Raw genomic sequence first — 13,423 nt, forward strand, 5'->3', positions numbered from 1 at the left:
GTGCGCACACCTTGGCTGGGTTGCGCACCTTTTGTGCGCTCCAAGGTGCGCACGAAGTCGGAGCTCGGTTTGCCCCGGGTGCGCACCTTCGCCAGGGTGCGCACCTTGATGCGCACGCCTTGGCTGGGCTGCGCACCTTGGTGGGCGCCATGGTGCGCACCTTTCGTGCGCTCCAAGGTGCGCACGAAGTCGGAGCTCGGTTTGCCCCGGGTGCGCACCTTGGTGGGCGCCATGGTGCACTCCGAGGTGCCCAAGATTGGTGCGCACCAAGGAGCGCTCCGAAGTGCGCTCCAAGGTGCGCGCGAAGTCGAAAGTTGGGTTAATTGTCCGGTTTGCCTCGGGTGCGCACCTTGCGTGCACCTTCGCCAGGGTGGGCGCCTTGGTGCGCACACCTTGGCTGGGCTGCGCACACCTTGGCACCCGCGTTTCCTTCATTTTAAATTTTTTTTTTTTACAATCTCTCAAGTGGGAAATTCTATAATCTCAACTTTTTTTGCCTTTTCAGGAAACTTTTGAATGGAGCGCATCATTGGTGCGCTCCGAAGTGTGCTCCAAAGCTCTCTCCAGCTGCGTGCACCTGCCCCGGCCGCGCACCCGGCCCCGCCCAGCTTCGCTCACCTGTCCCGGGCGTCTGGTGCGGAACCTTAGAGTAAGAAACATCACCGTGCACCTTGGCCAACGTGCGCGACTCGACCGAGCGCGCACTGGCCGAGGTGCACACCGATTTCACCTGGGTGCGCGCGCAGCACCTCGGGCGCACCGGGGTGCGCGCACAACGCCCGGGTTGCACCGTGGCCTGTGTGCTCGGGGCGCCTCGGGTGCGCGCTCGGTGTCGCCCCCCGCGCGCGCGGTAGTGCGGGCAGCGCACCCCGGCCCGGCCCGGCCCCGACGAGAACGCAAACGGGCAAAAGGTTTATTCAAATAGCATTGCGACGCCCGGCGAAAAACTAAAAAAGGGTGCAACACCGGGACTTCCCGGGAGGTCACCCATCCCAGTACTACTCCGGCCCAAGCGCGCTTAACTGCGGAGTTCTGATGGGATCCGGTGCACTAACGCTGGTATGATCGCACCCGTTATGAGCTTGTCGCAGTGTGTACTTAGCAAACCGCGACCCACGTGCGAATCCACCCCGGCCACCCACCCCCGTCGAGGTGCACACCCTCCCTCGCGAAGTGCGCCCCGTTCGCCAAGTGTGAGCCCTGCCCGGGTGCGCGCACCTTGCTAGGGCGTCGGGTGTGCACCCGGCCCGGCCTACGTGCGTGCACCTGGAGGGGGCGTCGTGTGCGTGCAGTGTCCCGTCTGCAACGCGGTGCCCACACACCACCTCGGGCGCAACGACCTGCGCTCACATGTGGGCCGAGTGCACCTTGGTGCATGTTCGGGGCGCCTCGGGTGCACGCTCGATCTTGCCCCGGTGCACCAAGGCGCTCGGTTTGCCCCGGGTGCGCACTTGGTGCAAGGTGGGCACCCAAAATAGGGATCAAGCACCAAAACACAAGTTTCGGGATGCAAAATGGGACCCAAGGACCACAAATGCGTTCCAAGACCCATGATGGGTCCACGAGAACAAAAATGTGTTCCGAGACTTAATAAACAAATATTGGGTTTTAGGAGAAGAAACATGCTCTGATGCCCAAAACGAGAATCGACCCCGAAAAGGCCACAGGCCAAAAGTGGGATGCGAGACAAAAAAAAATGGGACCCGAGGACCAAAATTGGGTTCCCAGGTCGAAGACAGGGCAACCGGACAAGAAACGACCTCTAAGGCTCGAAATGAGTCCCGACGACTAAAACTTGACAAGAAGCACCCATCAGGCACCCAACTCGACACCCATGGGATGCCGACCCACCCGGGCTTCCACCTAGCACACCTTGGCACCCACCCACCCTCGCACCCAACCTCGCACCCAACTTAGCACCTTTGAACCCACATTGGCACTCACCCTGACCCTGGCACCTTGGAACCCACATTGGCACTCACCTTGACCCTGGCACCCACCTTTGCACTCACCTTGGGACCCACCCTGGCTCCCACCTCGGCACCCACCCAGACACCCACCTTGGTTCCTTGGCACCCACCTTGGATCCTTGGCACCCACCCCGACACCCACCTTGGCACGCAACTTGGCTACTTGCCACCCACCTTGGCTCCTTGACGCCCACCCCGACAACCACCCCGTGACCTACCCTGGCTAGGGTTGGTGCACACCCACCCTGGTGCCCACCTTGGCACCCACCCTATGACCCACCTTGGCACGCACCTTAGTACCCACCCCGTTACCCACCCTAGGACCCACCCCGTGACCCACCTTGGCCAGGGTGGGTGCACCCACCCTGGTGCCCACCTTGGCACCCACCCATCCTAGCACCCAGCCTGTGACCGGGCTTGGAACCCAACCTTGCACCCGCACCCGTCTTGGCCAGTGTGGGTGCGCACCCATCCTGGCACCCACGTTGTGACACACCCTTTAACCCACGCACCCTAGCACCCACGTTGGCACCCACCTTGGAACCCAACCTAGCAACTTGGCACCCACCCCGTGACCCACCTTGGCATCCACCATAGCAGTCGCCGACTTGGCACCCACCTCGGCACCCACCTTGACACTTGTGGACCCACCTTGCCACTCACCCTAGCATCGACCCATCCTAGCACCCACCCTGGCACCTTTGCACCCTAGCACTCACCCATCCTAGCACCTAACCTGTGACCCACCTTGACACTCACCCTCGCACCCACCTTGGAACCCAACCTAGCACCCACCCACCCTGACACCAACCCTAGCACCTACCCACCCTTGCACCCACCCTGTGACCCATCTTGGCACCCACCCATCCTACCACTCAACCTATCACCCACCTTCTCACCCACCTTGGCATCCACCTTAGCACCCACCCACACTGGCACCTTGGCACCCACCTCGGGCAAGGTGGGTGCACACCCACCCTGGCACCCAATTTAGAACCCACCGAGCATGTTACCCACCTTGGCACCCACATTGCAGCCCACCCTAGTACCCACCCTATGACCCACATTGGCATCCACACCCTAGCACCCAGGCACCTCGACACCCGCCTTGACACCCACCCTAGCACTGAACCTGTGACCCACCTTGGAACTCACCCTAGAACCCACCCACCCTGTGAACCACCTTGGCATCCACCTTAGCACCCACCCACCTTGGCACCCACTCTAGCACTCACCCATCCTAACACCCAACTTGTTACCCACCTTGGCACCCGCCCTCGCGTCCACCTTGAAACCCACCCTAGCACCCACCCACGCAGGAGCCCACCTTGGCACCCAACCTAACACCCACGCATCCTGGCACCCAACTTGTGACCCACCTTGGAACCCACCCTAGTACCCACCTTTGAACCCACTATATCACCAACCCACCTTGGCACCCACCCTATGACCCTCTTTGGAATCCACCCTAGCACGCACCCACCCTGGCACCCACCATGGAGCGCACCCTAGCACCCACCCACCTCGGCACGCACCTCAACACCCACCTTGGTGTGCGCACTGCGCCAACCTCTCAAAGACCCTATGTGGTGCGCTCCAAAGTGTACACCTTTGGTGCGCTCCAAGGTGCGCACCTTTGGTGCACACCGAGGTGCACACCAAAGTGTGCACCGAGGTGAGCACCAAAGTGCACTCCAGGGTGCACACCAAGGCGTGCACCTTTGGTGCGGTCAATGCAAACGAATTCGGAAGTTGGGGTCGATGTCCTAATCGCTGCTGCAGACTACACGTATGAGAATCGGACAAATAGCTTTATATAGGGGAGGTGTTGCGTTTGATGGGTCGACTCCCCTGGTTGTGTGCACTGCACCAACTTCAAAGACCCTGTCTTGTTTAAGAAGTCAAAAGTTGGGGTGGATGTCCTAATCATTGCTGCAGTCTACGCATGTATGAGAATCAGACAAATAGCTTATATAGGGGAGGTGTTGCATTCGGTGGGTTGACTCCCCTGGTTGTGCGCACTGCGCCAACCTCAAAGACCCCGCATAGCAGAAGAAGTCGGAAGTCGGATTTTGGTGAGCACCAAGGCGTGCACCTTTGGTGCGGTCAACGCAGACGAATTCAGAAGTTGGGGTGGATGTCCTAATCGTTGTTGCAGGCTACACATGTATGAGAATCAGACAAATAGCTTATATAGGGGAGGTGTTGGGTTTGATGGGTCAACTCCCTTGGTTGTGCGCATTACGCCAACCTCAAAGACCTTGTTTTCGTTAAGAAGTCAAAAGTTGGGGTCAATGTCCTAATGGCTCCTGCAGGCTACACATGTATGAGAATCGGACAAATAGCTTATATAGGGGAGGTGTTGGGTTTGATGGGTCGACTCCCCTGGTTGTGCGCATTACGTCAACCTCAAAGACCTTGTTTTCGTTAAGAAGTCAAAAGTTGGGGTCGATGTCCTAATTGCTCCTGTAGACTACACATGTATGAGAATCAGACAAATAGCTTATATAGGGGAGGTGTTGGGTTTGATGGGTTGACTCCCCTAGTTGTTCGCATTACACCAACCTCAAAGACCTTGTTTTCGTTTAGAAGCCGAAAGTTGGGGTCGATGTCCTAATTGCTCCTGCAGGCTACGCATGTATGAGAATCAGACAAATAGCTTATATAGGGGAGGTGTTGGGTTTGATGGGTCGACTCCCCTGGTTGTGCGCATTGCGCCAACCTCAAAGACCCTGCATTGCGGATGAAGTCGAAAGTCAGAGTTTGGTGTGCTACAAGGTGTGGTCGAAGGTGCTCACCTAGGTGTGCACCTTTGGAGCACAGGAAAAGTGCCCTCCAAAAGTGCGCACCTTTGGAGTGCACAAAAGTGCCCTCCAAAAGTGCGCACCTTTGGAGCGCAGAAAAGTGCCCTCCAAAAAGTGCCCTCCAAAAGTGCGCACCTTTGGAGCGCAGAAAAGTGCCCTCCAAAAAGTGCCCTCCAAAAGTGCGCACCTTTGGAGCGCAGAAAAGTGCCCTCCAAAAAGTGCCCTCCAAAAGTGCGCACCTTTGGAGCGCAGAAAAGTGCCCTCCAAAAAGTGCCCTCCAAAAGTGCGCACCTTTGGAGCGCAGAAAAGTGCCCTCCAAAAAGTGCCCTCCAAAAGTGCGCACCTTTGGAGCGCAGAAAAGTGCCCTCCAAAAAGTGCCCTCCAAAAGTGCGCACCTTTGGAGCGCAGAAAAGTGCCCTCCAAAAAGTGCCCTCCAAAAGTGCGCACCTTTGGAGCGCAGAAAAGTGCCCTCCAAAAAGTGCCCTCCAAAAGTGCGCACCTTTGGAGCGCAGAAAAGTGCCCTCCAAAAAGTGCCCTCCAAAAGTGCGCACCTTTGGAGCGCAGAAAAGTGCCCTCCAAAAAGTGCCCTCCAAAAGTGCGCACCTTTGGAGCGCAGAAAAGTGCCCTCCAAAAAGTGCCCTCCAAAAGTGCGCACCTTTGGAGCGCAGAAAAGTGCCCTCCAAAAGTGCGCACCTTTGGAGCGCACAAAAGTGCCCTCCAAAAGTGCGCACTTTTGGTGCGCACCAAGGCGCTGGTTCGGTCGTTGCAGGCGAGTTCGGAAGTTGGGGTCGATGTCCTGAGCGGAGGTGCAAACTACACAGGTGTCGGAATCGGACAAATAGCTTATATAGGGGAGGTGTATGCTTCGATGGGTCGACTCCCCAGGTTGAGCGCACCGCGCCAACCTCAAAGACCCTACGGTATGGATGAAGTCGGAAGTTGGGTCCGATGACCGATTCGATTAGTAGGTATGCTCATGAGGTCGGAATTTGGGTCCGATGACCTGCCATGTGCAGGAAGGCGAATGTTGACACTGTGCGTTGCAAGGTGCACACCAAGGCGCTGGTGCGGTCTTTTTAGTCGAGTTCGGAAGTTGGGGTCGATGTCCTGATCGGAGGTGCAAGCTACACAGGTGTGGGAATCGGACAAATAGCTTATATAGGGGAGGTGTATGCTTCGTTGGGTCGACTCCCCGGGTTGAGCGCACCGCGCCAACCTCAAAGACCCTACGGTATGGATGAAGTCGGAAGTTGGGTCCGATGACCGATTCGATATGTAGGCATACTCGCGAGGTCGGAATTTGGGTCCGATGACCTGCCACGTGCAGGAAGGCGAATGTTGGCACTGTGCGTTGCAAGGTGCGCACCAAGGCGCTGGTTCGGTCGTTGGAGGCGAGTTCGGAAGTTGGGGTCGATGTCTTGATCGGAGGTGCAAACTACACAGGTGTGGGAATCGGACAAATAGCTTATATAGGGGAGGTGTATGCTTCGTTGGGTCGACTCCCCGGGTTGAGCGCACCGCGCCAACCTCAAAGACCCTACGGTATGGATGAAGTCGGAAGTTGGGTCCGATGACCGATTCGATATGTAGGCATACTCGCGAGGTCGGAATTTGGGTCCGATGACCTGCCATGTGCAGGAAGGCGAATGTTGGGACTGTGCGTCGCAAGGTGCGCACCAAGGCGCTGGTGCCGTCGTTGCAGTCGAGTTCGGAAGTTGGGGTCGATGTCCTGGTCAGAGGTGCAAACTACACAGGTGTGGGAATCGGACAAATAGCTTATATAGGGGAGGTGTATGCTTCGATGGGTCGACTCCCTGGGTTGAGCGCACCGCGCCAACCTCAAAGACCCTACAGTATGGATGAAGTCGGAAGTTGGGTCCGATGACCGATTCGATACGTAGGCATATTGGCGAGGTCTGAATTTGTGTCCGATGACCTGCCATGCGCAGGAAGGCGGAATTTGGGTCCGATGACCGAGTTGATGGCGTGCCATGCGCAGAAAGGCGGAATTTGGGTCCGATGACCGAGTTGATGTTGATGGCCCGCCATGCACAGGAAGGCGGAATTTGGGTCCGATGACCGATTTGAAGGCGTGCCATACGCAAAAAGGCGGAGTTTGGGTCCGATGACCGAGTTGATATTGATGGCCCGCCATGCGCAGGAAGGCGGAATTTGGGTCCGATGACCTGACATACGCATGGAGTCCGACTCGGGGGCCGATGTTCGATTCGATGACTTGCATTGTGGGTAAAGTCGGAAGTTGTGGTCTTTGACCCGATTCGATGACCAGACTTCGGCTGCTTGAGAATCGGACAAATAACTTATATAGGGGAGGTAGTGTTCTCGAGCATCCTCCCCCCGTGCCCGTTTATGTCGATTGATGCTGGTGCTCGACTGGTTGGAGCGCTCGGATGCAAAAATCTTGCACCAGGATTTATCGATTGTGATGGACACGGCAAGTCTCCTGATTGCTATGCAGGAGCTCATCGTGAATCTCTATGCGGCCTTGGTATGGACTCGACCTGCGGAATGGTTCGGCAATGGTAGTCGCTCCAACACGTCCTTGCAATGGCCACAGAGGTGATTCGACTAGAGCTCCAGTCTAGCTTTTGGGTTGCTTGGCGGACTGGTATAGCCGCGATCGAGTTCCGGCCATGAACGTTTTAGATAGCTCTTGGGCTTTCTGGGACGGAAGTCGGAAGTTTGGGCTGTTGTCCGATTTGATGACCATTCTTCGGATGTGTGAGAATCGGACAAATAACTTATATAGGGGACTGTGTTGTCTCACGCAGCCCCCTCCGTGCCCCTCTATCTCGACCGATGTTGGTGCTTGAAAGGGTTGGGATCGCTCGGATTTATAAACGTGCACCACCATTTGTCGAGTGTGAGGGACGCGGCAGGTCTCCTAAATGCTATGCGGGCGCTCTCTGAGAATCTCTATCCGGCCTCGACACAGACTAGTCTTGCTGAATGGTTTGGCACTGGTAGTCGATCCAACACGTCGTTGTTGTGGCCGCCTAGGCGATTCGATTCGAGCCCCCGTCTAGCTTTTGGGTTGCTTGGCGGATTTTGCCCTATCCGCAAGTGAGCTCGGTCCCTAAACGTTCGAGAAACCCGATTGCTATGCGCCGACTCTCTTTCTTGCGAGCCTCCATCTAGCTTTTGGGTCTCTACGGAACGGAAGTCGGAATCTGGGACCGTTGTTTGATTCGACGAGGCAGACTACGGTTGTGCGAGAATCGGACAAATAACTTATATAGGGGAGGTGTTGACTGGAGCATTCTCCCCCGTGCCCCTCTAACTCGACCAATGCTGGCGCTCGAACGGTGGTAGCGCTCGGATTTTCATTGAGCGCCAGCATTGGTCGATTTAGAGGGGCATGCGAGATTCCCGAATGCTATGCGAGGGCTCTAACGGAAATGTCTATTGGTTTCGGTATGGATGCAATTGCGAGTGGTTCGGCAAAGGTAGTCGTTCCGATGCGTCCATGTCGTGGCCAAATCGATAATTCGATTTGAGCCCTCGTATAGCATTTGGGTCTCTCGATGTGATTCCGCATTCCAGTCCCTTTGGGCACTGCTTGAGCCGCATCCCAGGGGGTTCCCTTCCCAATAATCTGCCTCGCAACCCGATTGCTATGCGGTGAGGCTCCTCGGCCGCCTCGGAACTATCTGTGTATCAGACGCATCGCGGGATAAGGGGTTGGCAACGGTAGTCGCCCCAAGCGCGTCCGATGCTTGGACCATTCCGAGGCGGCCCTGAAGCCTCTTCCGTCTAGCCGTTGGGTCCTTCTCGCCGCATCCCTCGCCTCGCACCCCGATTGCTATGCGGTGAGGCTCCTCGGCCGCCTCGGAACTATCTGTGTATCGGACGCGTCGCGGGATAAGGGGTTGTCACTGGTAGTCGCCCCAAGCGCGTCCGATGCTTGGACCATTCCGAGGCGGCCCTGAAGCCTCTTCCGTCTAGCCGTTGGGTCCTTCTCGCCGCATCCCTCGCCTCGCACCCCGATTGCTATGCGGTGAGGCTCCTCGGCCGCCTCGGAACTATCTGTGTATCGGACGCGTCGCGGGATAAGGGGTTGTCATTGGTAGTCGCCCCAAGCGCGTCCGATGCTTGGACCATTCCGAGGCGGCCCTGAAGCCTCTTCCGTCTAGCCGTTGGGTCCTTCTCGCCGCATCCCTCGCCTCGCACCCCGATTGCTATGCGGTGAGGCTCCTCGGCCGCCTCGGAACTATCTGTGTATCGGACGCGTCGCGGGATAAGGGGTTGTCACTGGTAGTCGCCCCAAGCGCGTCCGATGCTTGGACCATTCCGAGGCGGCCCTGAAGCCTCTTCCGTCTAGCCGTTGGGTCCTTCTCGCCGCATCCCTCGCCTCGCACCCCGATTGCTATGCGGTGAGGCTCCTCGGCCGCCTCGGAACTATCTGTGTATCGGACGCGTCGCGGGATAAGGGGTTGTCACTGGTAGTCGCCCCAAGCGCGTTCGATGCTTGGACCATTCCGAGGCGGCCCTGAAGCCTCTTCCGTCTAGCCGTTGGGTCCTTCTCGCCGCATCCCTCGCCTCGCACCCCGATTGCTATGCGGTGAGGCTCCTCGGCCGCCTTGGAACTATCTGTGTATCGGACGCGTCGCGGGATAAGGGGTTGTCACTGGTAGTCGCCCCAAGCGCGTCCGATGCTTGGACCATTCCGAGGCGGACCCGAAGCCTCTTCCGTCTAGCCGTTGGGTCCTTCTCGCCGCATCCTTCGCCTCGCACCCCGATTGCTATGCGGTGAGGCTCCTCGGCCGCCTCGGAACTATCTGTGTATCGGACGCGTCGCGGGATAAGGGGTTGTCACTGGTAGTCGCCCCAAGCGCGTCCGATGCTTGGACCATTCCGAGGCGGACCCGAAGCCTCTTCCGTCTAGCCGTTGGGTCCTTCTCGCCGCATCCCTCGCCTCGCACCCCGATTGCTATGCGGTGAGGCTCCTCGGCCGCCTTGGAACTATCTGTGTATCGGACGCGTCGCGGGATAAGGGGTTGTCACTGGTAGTCGCCCCAAGCGCGTCCGATGCTTGGACCATTCCGAGGCGGACCCGAAGCCTCTTCCGTCTAGCCGTTGGGTCCTTCTCGCCGCATCCCTCGCCTCGCACCCCGATTGCTATGCGGTGAGGCTCCTCGGCCGCCTTGGAACTATCTGTGTATCGGACGCGTCGCGGGATAAGGGGTTGTCACTGGTAGTCGCCCCAAGCGCGTCCGATGCTTGGACCATTCCGAGGCGGACCCGAAGCCTCTTCCGTCTAGCCGTTGGGTCCTTCTCGCCGCATCCCTCGCCTCGCACCCCGATTGCTATGCGGTGAGGCTCCTCGGCCGCCTTGGAACTATCTGTGTATCGGACGCGTCGCGGGATAAGGGGTTGTCACTGGTAGTCGCCCCAAGCGCGTCCGATGCTTGGACCATTCCGAGGCGGCCCCGAAGCCTCTTCCGTGTAGCCGTTGGGTCGTTCTCGCCGCATCCCTCGCCTCGCACCCCGATTGCTATGCGGTGAGGCTCCTCGGCCGCCTTGGAACTATCTGTGTATCGGACGCGTCGTGGGATAAGGGGTTGTCACTGGTAGTCGCCCCAAGCGCGTCCGATGCTTGGACCATTCCGAGGCGGCCCCGAAGCCTCTTCCGTGTAGCCGTTGGGTCCTTCTCGCCGCATCCCTCGCCTCGCACCCCGATTGCTATGCGGTGAGGCTCCTCGGCCGCCTTGGAACTATCTGTGTATCGGACGCGTCGCGGGATAAGGGGTTGTCACTGGTAGTCGCCCCAAGCGCGTCCGATGCTTGGACCATTCCGAGGCGGACCTGAAGCCTCTTCCCTCTAGCCGTTGGGGCTTTCTCGCCGCATCCCTCGCCTCGCACCCTGATTGCTATGCTGTGAGGCTCCTCGGCCGCCTTGGAACTATCTGTGTATCGGACGCATCGCGGGATAAGGGGTTGGCAGTGGTAGTCGCCCCAAGCGCATCCGATGCTTGGACCATTCCGAGGCGGCCCTGCAGGGCGGCCCTGCAGCCTCTTCCGTCTAGCCGTTGGGGCCATCTCGCCGCATCCCCCACCTCGCACCACGATTGCTATGCGGTGAGGCTCCTTGGCCGCCTCGGAACTATCTGTGTATCGGACGCATCGCGGGATAAGGGGTTGTCACTGGTAGTCGCCCCAAGCGCGTCCGATGCTTGGACTATTCCGAGGCGGCCCTGCAGCCTCTTCCGTCTAGCCGTTGGGGCCATCTCGCTGCATCCCCCACCTCCTCGGCCGCCTCGGAACTATCTGTGTATCGGACGCATCGCGGGATAAGGGGTTGGCAGTGGTAGTCGCCCCAAGCGCGTCCGATGCTTGGACTATTCCGAGGCAGCCCTGCAGCCTCTTCCGTCTAGCCTTTGGGGCCATCTCGCCGCATCCCTCGCCTCGCACCCCGATTGCTATGCGGTGAGGCTCCTCGGCCGCCTGGGAACTATCTTCGTATCGGACGCATCGCGGGATAAGGGGTTGTCACTGGTAGTCGCCCCAAGCGCGTCCGATGCTTGGACTATTCCGAGGCGGCCCTGTGGCCTCTTCCGTCTAGCCGTTGGGGCCATCTCGCCGCATCCCCCACCTCGCACCCCGATTGCTATGCGGTGAGGCTCTTCGGCCGCCTTGGAACTATCTTCGTATCGGACGCATCGCGGGATAAGGGGTTGTCACTGGTAGTGGCCCCAAGCGCGTCCGATGCTTGGACTATTCCGAGGCGGCCCTGCAGCCTCTTCCGTCTAGCCGTTGGGGCCATCTCGCCGCATCCCCCACCTCGCACCCCGATTGCTATGCGGTGAGGCTCCTCGGCCGCCTTGGAACTATCTTCGTATCGGACGCATCGCGGGATAAGGGGTTGTCACTGGTAGTCGCCCCAAGCGCGTCCGATGCTTGGACTATTCCGACGCGGCCCTGTGGCCTCTTCCGTCTAGCCGTTGGGGCCATCTCGCCGCATCCCCCACCTCGCACCCCGATTGCTATGCGGTGAGGCTCCTCGGCCGCCTTGGAACCATCTTCGTATCGGACGCATCGCGGGATAGGGGGCTGTCACTGGTAGTCGCCCCAAGCGTGTCCGATGCTTGGACCATTCCTAGGCGGCCCTGAAGCCTCTTCCGTCTAGCCGTTGGGGCCTTCCCGCCCCATCCCTCGCCTCGCACCCCCGATTGCTATGCGGTGAGGCTCCTCGGCCGCCTTGGAACCATCTGTGTATCGGACGCATCGCGGGATAAGGGGTTGGCACTGGCAGTCGCCCCAAGCGCGTCCGATGCTTGGACCATTCCGAGGTGGCCCTGAAGCCTCTTCCGTCTAGCCGTTGGGGCCTTCCCGCCCCATCCCTCGCCTCGCACCCCGATTGATATGCGGTGAGGCTCCTCGGCCGCCTTGGAACTATCTGTGTATCGGACGCATCGCGGGATAAGGGGTTGGCACTGGTAGTCGTCCCAATCGCATCCGATGCTTGGACCATTCCGAGGCGGCCCTGCAGCCTCTTCCGTTTAGCCGTCGGGGCCTTCCCGCCGCATCCCTCGCCTCGCATCCCGATTCCTATGCGGTGAGTCTTCTCGGCCGCCGCGGAACTATACCTGTTATTGCTACTGCATCCTTCGGCTGGTAACCTCCTCTGCCGCCTTGGAACGTTCTCTTTGTCGGACGCGTCGCGGGATAAGGGGTTGGCACTGGTAGTCGCCCCAAGCGCGCCCGATGCATAGACCGCTCCGAGTCGACCTTGCTTTCAGCCTCTCACATGCATAGACCTCTCTGAGTCGACCCTGCAGCCTCTCACGTTTAGCCTTTGGAATCTCGCCTCACAACATGATTGCTATCCTTGATGCATCCCTTGCCTCGAGCCCTGATTGCTTTCTTGGCTGCATCCCTCCTCTCCTCACAGCCCGGTTGTCATCACTGCTTCATCCGTCGCTTCATGCATTCTGGCTGCTGGGCCCTTCCCACCGCACACCTCGATTGCTATCTCTTCTGCATCACACACCCCGATTGCTATCTCTGCTACATCCCTCGGCTCTCACTTCTGCATCCTTCGCCTCACACCTCGATTGCTATCAATGCTGCATCCGTAACCTCACACCCCGATTGCTATGCGGGGAGGCTCCTTGGCCGCCTTGGAAATTTCTGTGTGTCGGACGCACCGCGGGATAAGGGGTTGGCACTGGTAGTCGCCCCAAGTGCGCCCGATTCTTAGACCGCTTCGAGGTGACCTCGTAGCCTCTTTCGTCCAGGCTTCCTGCCTTCAACGCCCTTTTTACACCTCGATTGCTATGCGCGGGCTCGTTGGCGTCTATCACCTCTCTGCGAAGAGTGGCACGATGATTGTTGGGGTAAATCGTAGCAGTCCGATCTCTGGCCTTGGGCCATTGTGAGGGCTGATCGATTTCCTGTGCGCATCTCGTGTTCGCCCAGTAACAGACTCGACGACTTGTAATCGGTCTTGTTCCCGATTGTTCCTGGAGGTAGTCTTCGGAACTCTTGGATTTGACCTGTCACTCGAACTGTCCTCTTCCGAGGATGCTTGTGTGTGTGTGCTTGTGCCATTTCCTTGGCGGTATTAACGAGATATTAAAGAGCGGAGTGAGCGCCTCGCCCAGCTATGTTTGGGGCTCTCACTCCCTT

The 13,423-nt window shown here is 58.7% G+C and overlaps 1 non-coding gene across 1 annotated transcript; it reads right to left on the minus strand.

The window, feature by feature from the left end:
* Positions 1–954: 954 nt before the first annotated feature.
* On the minus strand, positions 955–1,073 carry LOC131871815 (5S ribosomal RNA). Its single transcript, XR_009370016.1, has one exon. It is a non-coding gene; the product is annotated as a 5S ribosomal RNA (ribosomal RNA).
* Between the last annotated feature and the right edge of the window lie 12,350 nt (positions 1,074–13,423).

The sequence above is a fragment of the Cryptomeria japonica genome, unplaced genomic scaffold (assembly GCF_030272615.1).
Source record: "Cryptomeria japonica unplaced genomic scaffold, Sugi_1.0 HiC_scaffold_466, whole genome shotgun sequence".
Taxonomy (NCBI): Eukaryota; Viridiplantae; Streptophyta; class Pinopsida; order Cupressales; family Cupressaceae; genus Cryptomeria; species Cryptomeria japonica.